The 14354-nt window shown below is 38.9% G+C and overlaps 1 protein-coding gene and 1 long non-coding RNA gene across 6 annotated transcripts in view; one reads left to right on the top strand and one right to left on the bottom strand.

The window, feature by feature from the left end:
* Positions 1 to 14354, top strand: part of ELFN1 (extracellular leucine rich repeat and fibronectin type III domain containing 1) — a 988432-nt gene that overhangs the window by 3043 nt on the left and 971035 nt on the right. The window lies entirely within an intron of this gene.
* LOC134945377 (uncharacterized) overlaps positions 3987 to 14354 on the bottom strand; it is a 321195-nt gene continuing 310827 nt past the window's right edge. For both annotated transcript variants that reach the window (XR_010182111.1, XR_010182110.1), the window contains exon 3: positions 3987 to 5112. This is a non-coding gene — a long non-coding RNA (uncharacterized LOC134945377). The remainder of the gene's footprint in view (positions 5113 to 14354) is intronic.

The raw sequence follows: 14354 nt of genomic DNA on the forward strand, positions 1-14354 counted from the left end.
TTTAATAAGAATACCCAGTGTCACTTTAATATATTAAATGGAGCATAGCATTGTTGCTTTAACAAATATGACCAATGGAGCATAACACAGACTGTACTGTTGCAAATTGAATGTAATGTCACTTTAACAGATTTCATGGGCAAGGTGTATTGTGTTGTATAGTGCTCATCAATGGTTAGATGGCCTCTGGGGTCATTACAGTGTCAAAGTCATATCTACCAACATAGAGCTCCCCCCAAGCCATTCCTGGACATTAATTCAGTGCCAGTAACAAGTCAAAGAGAGGCAAAATGTTTGGAAGCATCCAGACTGAGATAATATAGCAGACAGGCACATGCTAAACCTAGACTTGGTCAATGACATACTGTACCACCAACTGTGATGTCACATGTGAGGTCATCATGGGCATCCCCTCTAGACTAGGGTTTCCCTTATTTATGCAACCACTGATTATGTCCAATTCTTTGGAGGTTATCCACATGAATTTACAATATTCATAACAGCAATTTCGAGAGCATGTGCTATTTGTGTGACTTTTGAAAGAATAGTTACATGAGAAAAGAGATTGATTTTCAAACCGACAAACTGATCTAACTGTAAACATTAATTCATTTTTATATTACAACTCTTATTCAGTGCGGGTAATAATTAAAATCACTCATGACTTCTCATGACTTTGCCATTTATATGGGTTGGAAGCTCATGAAGTTATTTTCTTTGCCAATGTGTAGATTTCAAGGATTATTTTCCAGGGACCAGGGATGAACCAGACATACCTAATGTGCAGACGTACATCTGCAATGCTTGGCATCACTCTCTAATGTCGAGATATTTTGTTCCCAGTTTCATTTACTTTTTGCAGTTTAGGTTGCAAAGGACATTTCTGCACCATCCACTTGATGCATTGCAGCCTCAATTATAATGACAGATGCTGCTGTAGTTTCCATTTGAGTAACAGAATTAATGATAGGCACGGGGAATGAAATAGCTTGCCAATCAGAAAGACTATTGTTTAGCGGCAAGTTCAGTTGCCAAAGCATCTTGATTGGATTTTAATGAAGCGAAAATAATATCCCACATGTCCAGAGCAGGAAGGACCTATCCCAACATCGAGGACAGGTTAATATAGGGAACAAACTGCATATGATTATGTTGTCTCTGCAGGAGGGAGTCGTACATGTGTCCAAAGATTAATGACCTATCCTTCATTAACCACTTGTCCTTGCCATCTCTTATCTATTGCATTATTAGTTTGAATTCTCTAATGAACCTATTTATGTAGCCATTGTCCTGGGTAATTTGAGCAATCTGTTAATATTTGTGGCACCAGTTGAATTTTTGCTAAGCTTGAGTTGTAGGGTTGCACATAAACTGCAGTAAGGTCTCCTTTTAAGTGCATATTTAATTTGTGATAAACAACACAGGTAGAGTTGTCTCTTCCTATTTCCTTTTCTTCATAAAAATGTCACTTTTAACAGCTTGCCACCTGCCCTATCAGACATAAGGATGTGATAATTAGGAGGAGATTTGAAAAAGTGTATTTCCAAATTGCTCAATGTTTGGTATGTTGAACATCACCCTTTGCATGAAGTTTGTTCTTTGGATCTTTTTTTTTTTTTGTAGATTTTTTTTATACTTTTATTTGCATGTTGTTTTGGATTCTTGTAGGTAAAGTGTTGTAGCTGTAGTTGACAACTGTCAGCAAATATACTGTGAGTTAGTAGGAATTAATAACATGCTTTATCTGACTACTTTATTTCCCGATGTTATATTTTGATTAAAAACAAACAAAATATTTGAAGTCACAATGCTACAATCATATAATACTTAACATGAGTACATTTTTATAAAATTGTAGGCTATGACTGTTTATGAGGATATGAAATAATGGTTCTTCATAACACAATGAATGCATAATATATATGTCACACATTATCTCTAGCAAGTGACAATCCACCAATAGTAGGTGACAACATATGCAGTGTGAAACACTTGACTTATCTTTTTATAGCTTAGAGTAAAATATAGTTACATGTTTTGATGTTTTAAATTGCTCCCAATTTGCAATCCCGGTTGTCGTTTTTAGCATCCTCACAATAGGTATAGTTTTTAATATTCATTATTCATGAATTCTGATCAATATCATTACCATGACTCTTTTCTTACCCAATAGTCTTATTAAGAAGTGGGAAGATTCTTAAGAGCAGTAATAGTATTTGCAAAATAAGGGCAGGGTCATGACTGTAATCCATCAGTAGAACATCTCAAGAGGGATTTGAGTGTTAATGTTTTATTCCTGTATTGTGTTTTGTTCATTTTTTCCATTTTTTCCATTTTTTTTTTAATTCCGGTTGCGTTTGTGCTCTTGCTGCCTGTAGAACTCTCATGCCTAGAGAATCTGAATATAACCACTTCGCTGCCTGAGTAGGTTGCAGTGCAGCCTCTTCCTTAATGTACAGTAGCAACGTCATTGTTCTAGATCAATCTAGATGGAGCTTCTGGGTTTTTTTTCAACCTGTCGACTATACAGTATGACTAGTTACAGTATGTTCAGCAAATCCGTGCAGTCCAATATTGTAGCCAGTCACAGCGTGTATAAGAAAATAAGGCCTTCTTCCTGTCTGAAAGAAAAATTATACTTTATGTAAACACAAAAAGTGCACACACTTAAGGGTTATATGAATGAACCCTTATTATTATGGCTAATGGATGTCAGCTAATATATATGTTTCTGTCTTTAACGTTATATACTTGCAGAACTGTTTGGAGACTCCTAATAGCCTTAGATATTAAATTACAACACACAAATGCACATGTGCCAGCCTGGAATTAAAAACTGGCATTTGTGGGAAGGGCTGGAAAGTATTAGCGTGCTGGTATAGGCTATCTAACGTTTGTTAAAATGAGCCTCACGGACGCAGTCAGTCTCTCAGCATACCTTCTATAAAAATGCTATAGTCTACTTGAGTTGCAGTCACTGGACAGTTTGCATTGTAGCATTTTATCAGTGTCGGGGAATGATCACATGGTCTGGTGTGTGTTTATTGGGCTAGTGCTGTGTTTGGTGGGATTACAGTCAAGGCCTGAACATTTATCTGTTCCTTGTAACCTTGGGCTATGAAGTCTATTTTCTCCTTGTGTCCCACAGACTGTAAGACTCATCCAACAGAATCACCATAGTTGTACATTGCTGCTTAAATAGAATGCTCCATACAGATAGCAACTGATAAAATAACAAAATTAGGTGAGTGTCACCAATCTGTGGGATAATCACTTTGATTTAAACATGGAGAACTGAGGGTTCTGTTCTAAGTAAGCAAGGATCATAAACTAATGAAAAAGCCGGTATAAAGGTAAACGTCTAAAAATTGCTCATTAGTTAACATTCCTGTCTATACGAGCAAGTGGGTACATGCAGATTCAAGTGTTTTATGGTACATCTGTATTGAAAGATAATTGGATTCACTGATAAATCTCTAATAAGACTAGGGCTTTGCAAATGTTCGTAGTAGATGACAAGGTAATAAATGTAGCTGATACATTTTACCAATCCATACTGTAGGTGCATATGGATTTGTAACTGGCAGAGACGACGGGACTGAGTACTGTAAGCAACATAGTGCTCCGTTGTGTCAGGTTCTGAAGAACTGGACATTTTTGGATCTTTTAACAGTCAATGGGGTAAAGTTCTTAAAGCAACTGGAATTAAATTAAATTATAATCAGAAGCATCAGTGTAACCTGCAAGAAAAGAACTTTCTATTGTACTGTTCACATTGAGTAGTATAGAGGCACAGGAGAGGTAGGGGGGGGGGGGGGGGGGGTCTTGAAGAGAAAAAAAAAGAGTTTCTCTGAAGGTTGGAGAAATAAGTCTACATGTATGTAGGCCCATGATAATTGGAAAAATGAAATGCTAACCACCGAGCCATCGTAATGTGATAATATTTAGAGATTTAAACATAAAGTCTAGGAGATTGCCATCTGGTTTTGGTAAATTCAGACTTTTTTTGATCTAGATGTTTTTTTGCTTGTAAGAAGTTCTGCTTGTGACTATAGCAGAGTGAATCTGAAATAGAGTCATTCACCCCCTACATTATATTTGTTGGCGCAGGGATGGGTAGAGCAACAACAGTTAGCTACAGCAACAGCTAGAAAGGATGTTTGTAGGTTGGCTCTTAGTAGGTGTAATATTGGGTAGTGTGTTTGGTGCAGGTTAGTATGGGTAATATAAATATATTGGAGCTATCCACCAATCAGAGTGCTGGCAGCCATTCACTGTATGGAAGCATGTTAAGAGATGATGTGGGACCGCAAGAGGGGCATGTTATGATTTGTTTTATTGGTTCCCATAAATGGGTGTGTGCGTTTGGCTGCATTGCTTGCTCAGGAACTACAATGCTGTTGAGGTGGTTCTGGCACTGTAACATATGTGAACTGAGGTTCCTGTGTGGCATAATATGAATTGGGGGCATTACAGTATGTGTAACACATTTGTTGTACTGGGAGTATTTACTACATTATACTTTTTAATAACATTGAAACATATCTTATTGACAATTTTATTGATAGTGGCCCCCACAAGTTAGATCCCCCTGGGGCCCCCACATACCTTATTCTGGGCCTGACAGGTATACAATACAATCTCCCATAATATAGTTCAATTCATTTTCATTTATATGGCTAAAGTAACTGCACTAACCTATGGCAAATATCTTATTGTGTTCTTAGATCAAACCTAAATGTCACACATTTAAAATATTAGACAAGGCAGGGAGAGATGCTACTCCTATAATCCTCACACCTGAACAGATGCATTTTCCTGGAAGACATAATGCATACACTGCTTCTTGGCTCCTGCCCAAAACCAGCTCTTAAGGATGCTGTCCTGATTACACTATATCATTTCCAAACGAGAAGTAGCTTAGACAAGTCTCAGTTATGTGTGATCACGATTCTCCAATAGAACATTCGTTTACCACCAGTATGAAGTACTCATAAGGGGGCTCTGCCGCTTCAGTTCACAGCCCGAGTCATGGCCACTTCTGCATTTCCACAGTCATAAAAAGTTGTTTTTATCAGGTTTTCAATTTCTAATATCAACAGGATTTCCCAGCTGGGGAGGAATAAAAAGAAAGACAGACGTAAATGACCTTTCTGCTAAGTCTCCTTTAGAGTGGAGTTAGCTTGCTCTTTCTGTAATTATGCACCTTAAGATCCACTTGTAGATATATTATAAGAAACAAGAGCTCACGTCGCCCTGTTAGGTTTATGCTTCTCATTGCCTGTTTGCACTGTATCAAATATTTAGGAGTTTGCAGTGGTGAATAAACAGATCATTAATAGAAATTGATTCCTGTGTTCCAGATGGGTTTGTGTTGCATCTACATAAATGGTTTCTGTTAGGAAAGGTGTAGACCGGGCCATTGTCTGATGTGAATAGAAAGTTATTGCAGACAGAGACAATTTACAAATGTACAGTTCACTGTGTACTATGGAGCCAAGTCAGAGTTGCACTCAAGTCCATTTTTTTTGCACTGCGCATTCGTAGCAAATTTGAGTAGTTAAGGATGATTCAGAGCTGTATGTATCTCCACTGGTGTCTGAGTGGGTATCACTGGATGGCAAATGGGCATTTGCTACATGTTCAGAGGATGCGTCGTTATTGTGTAGACGGAATTGCAGGCTATGCTGATCTGAGCATATGCCAAGATCAGTCTGATTTTAGCTGCATTTCCTGTACCAGATATAGGGTTTGTGCCATTGCATGCTGGATGCTGATAGTAATGACGGCTGCATTCAGAAGAAGATGTAAAAGAGCAGTGTGGCAAACTTGTCAGCCAAAAACATAGGGGAGAGTTTGTATGTGGAAGTCACCTTTAGTGAGATGAAGATCCTGGGAGGTGTGGATCATCATTCGTCAAGAATCACTGCAGCTATTTAATTAGGCAGTTGATGCAAACGACTGTTCCATAGGCAGGTACTGCAAGTTATCCCTCACCCCCTTTAGTACTAGCAAGTATTACTGTGAACATTAGAGTACAGACAATAACAACAGAGAAGGGCTTCAATTTAACCTGAAAATGAACAATATTTAAAGTGTAAAAAAATACATTTGAAGGCAATTTATTTTATTGGATATCAGTTCTACAGTTATCAACATTTTCCAACTGTTCTCTGTAGTGATTTCCTATATCCAGATATATACAGTCATTTTAGGTCTAATATTTTCCTTTATCATCTCCACACATCACATGCATAGCCTAAAGTTGGAGATACAGTATATTCCCTTCTCTAGACATATATACCATGCTATCCATTTATGGCATGGTCATGGTTATGGGAGACATGGACTGTTTCCTTGTAGTATATGGGTATCATCCATTGTTGGCATAGTTATTTATACATATAATAAAACTATAAAGGTGTGTACAGTGTACACACGGCGAGATAAATCTGTAAGATTTTGACTATATAGTCAAAATCTTAAGGAAAGTTAGTGCATATCTCAATATGTTAGGCAGCTTGCAATACCAATTCGATCCTGATGTGCGCTCCCGTGGGGTCGGTATCACAAGGCTAGATAGACTGTGTAGGCAAGTCAATCTTGACTATCTAGTGTACTATCTAGTACAAAGTATATTCAAAATTGACCATACCTTACACAAGACACTGCTAAAACTCTAATCCACGCTCTCATTATCTCCCGCATTGATTATTGCAATAGTCTCCTAACTGGTCTTCCCAAAACGAGACTCACCACTACAATCCATTCTGAATGCAGCGGCGAGGCTTATCTTCCTCGCTAGACGTTCATCGTCGGCAGATCCACTCTGTCAGTCCCTCCATTGGTTACCTGTACTCTACCGCATTCAATATAAAATACTTTTACTCACACACAAGGCCATTAACCAAACTACACCAACGTACATCACTTCGCTTATCTCAAAATATCTCTCAACCCGACCTCTTCGCTCTTCACAAGACCTGCGTCTCTCATCCACACTCATTACTCGCTCCCACTCACGATTGCAGGACTTTCATCGGGCTGCACCCACTCTGTGGAATGCCCTACCACGCACAATAAGACTCTCCTCTAGTCTCCAAACCTTCAAGCGTTCCCTGAAAACTCACCTCTTCAGGCAAGTGTATCAAATTCCAGAACCACCCACATAACTTTCATAAACCTTCCTATCAAATTGCATCCACTCTGTACAGTCCACACATATCCTCACATGTCTTCTCATTCTATGCAATAGATAGCACCTTTCCTTATGTACACATGCCTATTTCCCTATAGATTGTAAGCTTGCGAGCAGGGCCTTCCTACCTCTATGACTGTTTGTTATCACCCATTTTGTTATTGTTATTTCAAATTGTAAAGCACAACGGAATTTGCTGCGCTATATAAGAAACTGTTAATAAATAAATAAATAAATAATTGGCACTTAGTCAAAATCGTACATAGACAAAATCGGAAGTATAGATAGTCAAAATCAGTGCTTCTGGGCTCTGGGGGAGTTCAAGGGAAATCGCATAGTCAGAATCGGGCATAGCAAGGATCTCACCATGTGTACACACCTTGAGGGTTGTGTCTATACATAGGACATTTTTTTTGAGAAATATACTTCTAGGGTCTGTTTATGAACTACTGTATGGAGACGGGAAAAAAATCTGGAATTTTTGTCTGTCTATTTTTTCTTGTATCATGCAAAAGCTACTGGATGAATTTTGATCACGTTTTCAATAAGAATTTTTTTTTTAGACACTAATAAAAGCATAAAGGTCTTTGTAAAAAGGTAAGGAGATCTGACTTAACTTAAAAATAGGCAAAAATAGGCATTGACCCCCTTGCCTATTTTTAAGTTAAGTCAGATCTCCTTACCTTTTTACAAAGACCTTTATGCTTTTATTAGTGTCTAAAAAAAATTTGATGTTTTATTCCACTCTTATATATTATTAAAAACTTGTTTGTATTCTTATATATTTTTTGGCTCATAAATTTTAAGTTGTAGTAACTATATTTTAAACAACACAGGTCGTCGGTACCCTTATCCCCCCACTCTATACTCTTTTTAGCAGTACTGTACCAGCATTGCACTCTTAAGGGTTGGCAGACACCTATAATAAGGTTACGTGTGTTTTTAATAGTTTAGTGATTTTAATTCACTTCCCTTACTGAGACCCTACCCCACAAGTGGCGCTGTATCATTTCTTGCTACACACATATATATATATATATATATATATATATATTTATATATATATATATATATATATATATTACACACCCCGAAAAATGTTCAGGGCCGCAGGCTTAGATCTCAGGACCAGCTGCTTCTCCCATGGGCAGCTTTACGTGGTTTGCTGACAAGTTAGTAGCCCAAGGCATCTTTTTGTGTTAATCCCTAAAGGAAAAACTGCTAATATTGTTTACAAAGAAATTTTGTGATCAATGTGTACAATATAAAATATACATCACAATATTAGATGGCGCTATTGTCTTTGTAACATTAGTTCCGCTGAGCAATAACAGACATCCACGCGAGTGAAGCAGCTGGCAAACACTAGCTGGCAATATTGTGCCTTACCTAGATATATTTAACATATCATGATTAGTTGCATGTTCATCAGTATCATGGTGCCTTGCATGAAGGAACATACAATTCACCAATTGGTTGGTGTGGTCACTGGTGACATGGTGTCTTGTCTAGAAGAACATGGATGTAGCCCATTGATGGCATAGTTGACATTGTGCCTTGTCTAGATGTGCTGTATATATCATGTTATGCATTAGTGGCATGCTCAGTGTGACATGGTGACTTACCTTGCTTAGAAGGTCATTCAATCTTGCCCATGGGGTGTATGGTCAGGTGTGTTAAAGTGCCCTCCTTTGCTGTACATGCAGGGGTCTATTCATGAAGCAGTGAAAAGAGTGAAGAAGTGAGCCAGTGGAGAGGTTGCCCAATGCAACCAATCGGCATTGAAATAACATTTGTCAAGTGCATTCTATAAAATTATACATAGCAGCTGATTGGTTGCCATGGGCAACTTCACCACTGGCTCACTTCTTGACTCTTTTCACTGCTTCATGAATAGACCTGACAGTCATTTGTTTACAAGTATAAATGAAATATAGTAAATCACATTACTGTACTGTATTGCTAAAATATGGATAAAAAGAGAAAATCAGTAAAAGTTGATACTGCTCTTAGTCATAGGCTAACCAGATGGCTAATGTTCTGTTTTCTATAGGTGATTAACATCACCCAAAACCAAGGGACAATAATTAAAAAAAAATAAGGGTATTCCTCTTTAGATCTTCATTACAGCCTCATGTTTTTTTAATTAACAATTGTGCAACTCCCAATAAACAGAAAGAAATATGTTGTACAGTAATGTTCTAAATAAGAACGGCCACTTTACATGGTATTTCATTTATTCCATCTGCATGTACTGGAGGATATCCCTGGGCATATAGTAAATGTCAGCCATGATGACACTCACTAGCTGTTCCAGTAGGGGCTGACTGTTGATGGAAAAGCCAAGCAGAGGTTGTATCTTTCAAACATACAGTATTAATAAAAATGCAGATATCTTGTTTGGAAATGTGAGCCTGCTGTTGACAGTTTAGGAAAACCAACAGCGAGATGACATTAATAAGACTCATTATATCTAGGACCCCTTTTGCTTCGATTCTCATTTATGTATCTATTTATTTATAGAGAAATAAATACAGAACTTGACAAAAGAGACTGTGTAATTTTGCCAGACCAATCAACCCTATTGTTTCAACACTCACATGGGAGAAACAACCATTATAAAAATCCAGCATTCAATTGGCTCCTCTACTTGCTCAATTATTCATAAGTGTGACAAAAATAAATAGCAGATTAAAGTACTGTATATCCCTACCTGCAGCAATGAATGGAAATTCTAAATATCTTTTGTTGGCATGTGTTATTGCAATTAACAATGCAGAACAAAACATATGTTTGGTCATAGTCATGTAAATGGGTGTGTTAGATTTGTGATTGATTGTTATCAATTGTATCATAATGGTAATTCCCAAGGGAAACATTTACAGATAATGCTGTGTATTTTACATTTATTTCATTTTATACTTTTTTTTACATTTTTAATTCAGCTTGTGAAAATTATATTATAGAGGCTAAGGGGTAAATTTACTAAAATTTCTACAAATGAAAAGTTGTGATGTTGCCCATAGAAATCAATCAGATTCTAAACCATTTTCTAAAAAATCCATGTAATATGCCAGATAATACCCTTTTCCACTGCTGCAGTAATCCAGGTTATTGCTGGGTCTACCTAGGTCACAGCATGGTGTAAAAGGGTCCTTGAAAAATAACCTGGATCAAGTGACCTGGGAATTCGACCCTGGTAGATACCAGGGTAGGACCCAGGCAGTGTCGGACTGGGGCATGAAGGGCCCACCGTGGGAATGCTGCTGTAGGGGCCCATGCTTAAAGGTGTAGCCAGGTTCCAGTGGGGGTGTGGCCAGTCACCACAGAGGTTTGGCTAACCATTACATATTCTGTGCCCCTTGGTAAATGTATAATAAACCAAATTATTGTGAAGTATAATGTAACATATGTATAATGCATAAATCCAGTGCACTAGGATAGTCTGGAACTTGATCAATAGAGGAGGAGGAGGGCTCACAGGCAGTAGGGCCCACCAGTGGTTTCCCTTGTTCCCCTGTGGGCCTGTCCAACCTTGGACCCAGGAAGGACCAGGTTAACAATGCAGTGTAAAGGGTGCAGCCTAAGATATCTGACCTGGGTTATGCTTACAATCTGCTGATTGGCTGTGTATGCAGAGGTTCTTATTCTCAATGCAGGGCAGATCCGGCTTCAATGTAAATGGTACTGGCCCAGTAATAACCCTGGTCCTAGGTGCAGTGTAAACAGGGTCTGACCCGTGTTGGAACTATGAGATAAATGTAGGAATATGGGGGTAAGAGGTAGCAGCTTAAGTTATGTGCGCTGATACTGCTACCCCCCCCCCCCATGTATTAATGCGGTGGTGTGTGCCCAGTGACAGGGGCGCTATGCTATGCAATGTATCGATTTGAGCTGCATGGTGTCGATGCCCTATCTCAAAAGCAGGGACAGCTCTGTCCCTGGTTGTGGCGGGTGCCGGCTCCGGGATGCGCACAGTAGATCTCGCAATAATACCGCACATGCGCAGTTGATTGGGTCAGACAGAGAGACACAGCACATCAGCACTAAGCTGTTGCACTGTGTGCTCAGACAGGCATCGCTGGTGGGGGCAGATTTCACTCCGGCAGAGATGATGATAATATATCTTGTCGATGTACCTTCCCACTTCGCCTTAAAATAGGCATCAATAATCAAAATAGGCATCAACATGCTTCCCTTTAGCTTGGAACCTTGCAGAGAGCACCTCTTTGTCTTTCCATTCATTGACGCGTTTTGTTGTATCCAACAAATTCAACGGACTGACAGATTCAGCGTTACATTTTTGTCCCTCTTAGGCCAGTGTACCCATGCCACCCCAGTACCACTTTCCCCGCAGCTGTAGTTCCCCTAACACTTGGTTCATCTCATCTCTATAAAATAAATGCTTGTGAATAAATCGGCTATGCACACAACCACGGTTACATTATTAAAAAAAAAAAAAGATTTATAGGATGAAAAAATTAATAATGTGCATTGTAACCAATGAGAACTGAGAGACCTGCGGCATTACTACCCAATCCCCTGGTCTCTGCGCCCATTCCACAAATATAGCAGTAGTGCTGCCCTCATCATGCAATATATTACTTACTGACTCGACGTAATGACAGACAGATGACTTCAGCACAACAGTCTTCTCTGGCATTTACTAAAATACTTAGAACAAATGTATTGACTCTATAAATGATACATTCTGGGGAGTATTTGATTAAATAAGGCCATACATGACCCCTTTCCAATAAATATGCAGTTGTCTTGTAAAATATGACAGCTGTTTTACATAATGTTACAAGTCTGAGATATTACTCTCAAAGAGCATGACTTTTTATTTATCTATTATTTTTACTATTTTTGCAAGCTAAGGCAAGATTTATCAAGCCTTGGAGAGTGATAAATTGCATAAAGTACCAACCAATCAGCTCTTAATTGTCATTTTTCACACACAGCCTGTAACATGACAGGTAGGAGCTGATTGGCTGGTACTGTATCACTCTCCAAGGCTTGATAAACATAGGCCATTTTGTATTAAATTAAATATGTAGGAAGAAGCGGTGCCTTTTTATACCTTCCTCCATGTTTGGGTGGGTGGAAAGCAAGGTGCACACACATGGTGATGAGGTGATGAGGTTAATCCTTCCCATGAGGCACATTGATCCGCTCCCTGTCCTCATACGTGTAACAAAATTCTCTGTCACCTCTGATGGGGCAGTGGCCATTTAGTTCCATTTTTGAGCATTGTTGCATTATATGTTGCGCAAAATGCATGGCTTGCATTACTCACATTATACGCAAATGTCATAGCGGAGCGTGCATGAAGATGGCATTAGCTTTTTTTTCTCATCATTGTGACACTGTTCTGCCCTAAGTTTGGTGACATTAGCTCTCATTTATGATGATTGCTTTTAGGCGTAAAACTTGCACAGAACCACATCAACAAATCAGCTTTTTTTCTGTCTCCTTAAAATTAGACAATGAAAGCAAGTCTATGGTTGGTTGGAAATGTTGCCCCTAAATGCAGTGGAAGTAAATGAGCCCTACTGTCTGCAGTAACTGTTTTTGGAACTCATGGGTTAAAAGAACCATTGAAATATCTTTGATAACAGAGAATGAAACTGACTTCATCACAGCAAACTAATCAGTGCTATTGTTTTACACTATACTATACAGTCCTTCAATGCAAATCCAGCACGTGCCTTAGCAGCTATCGCACACAGTTCACACTAATATACATTCAAGATGGTTTTCAGAGAAGATACATTGTATTTACTAAAGCATTTATCTCTGGAACTCAGTTTACCCTATAAACGAGGCTTATTTGCTATGTAAAGGTACAGTGATAACTAGGTAGCAGTGATTGCACAGTGATTTTTAAGTATTGACTGTGTGGTACTAAGAATACCCGCAATGAATTTCTGTGACCAGTTATCACTATGGGACTGGCTACACTTGTTTTTCGCTCTCATACGGTTGGACAGTAATTAAGGAACAATGCACCATTTAACTGCTCATAACAGGTCAGATCTGCACTAGTAGAGAGAGTGCTGGGGAGGGATCCTCTGCATCCCTCTCCTACTGACTAAATGCAATGTTTAGAATATAGGCTACAATGGCTAACCTCATCTGGAGATGGCATTAGCTACTAGGGTCAGACTAAATTGATCAATTAAGCAGCCCCTATAGGTTCATATGGGGGCTGATTTTGTGATTGAAATGGAGGGATTGCAGCCCCCATACATACATTTAGGGGCTACTTAATATTTGCAGGTACTCCTTGAAAACCTATTTTGACATTTAGCATATGTAAGATTACATTTATGTTAGCAACACCTGTCAATTCCCTAGAAGGCTTCAGCCTAAAGCACATTCACATTCTCTGTGCATAGAAGCAGCCTCTCAAACACTGACCTGACATCTCTGAAAGCAGTAGCTCTGAGTTACAATAGGCGACTGAGGGTTTCCCCCATTCCTCATGGCACGGCTGCTGTACTGAAGTGCATTTATATACAAAGGGTTCTTGGCCCTTCGGCTGGCTGCAAGCTGGTCTTTTTCTCTTCCTATGAAGTCAACAACAATGCGCAGCTTCTGAAAATCTGATATGTTTTTGTACGGCTGACAATAGCTGGTATCCGAACATAACATGGATAGGATAGCATGGCGTTGTAGACACAAATAAAATGTCAGCTTTGTGTACTGTGTGTATGTGTTTGTGTGTGTGTGTGTGTGTGTGTGTGTGTGGGTACACACGTTCACATGCACACACACATACAGGATATATATATGGAAACTACAGTACATCATAGTAATTTCATCTTTCTAAGTATATTGCGAGGTTATACAGTATGGGAGGTTAAACAGAACATAATAATCCTCATTCACTACAATGAGTTACTCCTGCTCAGTTACAGCCCCACTATACAGTACACACTAACTTTACATATTTTCTCTTTATTCACTGTTACATCCTACTGAGCCTTGGTTAACATTCCTGTGTAACTATATCATACAGCCCCCCGAGAGAGCCTCTACAAGCTGGCTGGACCAATATGCAATAGGTAACACCTATCCTTGTCTATCAATGCCTATTCAGGGGTGCCGAGGGGTGGGGGAGGTACAATTTACCTGGGCCCAAACCTGATGG

This window comes from Pseudophryne corroboree, chromosome 7, assembly GCF_028390025.1.
Source record: "Pseudophryne corroboree isolate aPseCor3 chromosome 7, aPseCor3.hap2, whole genome shotgun sequence".
NCBI lineage: Eukaryota > Metazoa > Chordata > Amphibia > Anura > Myobatrachidae > Pseudophryne > Pseudophryne corroboree.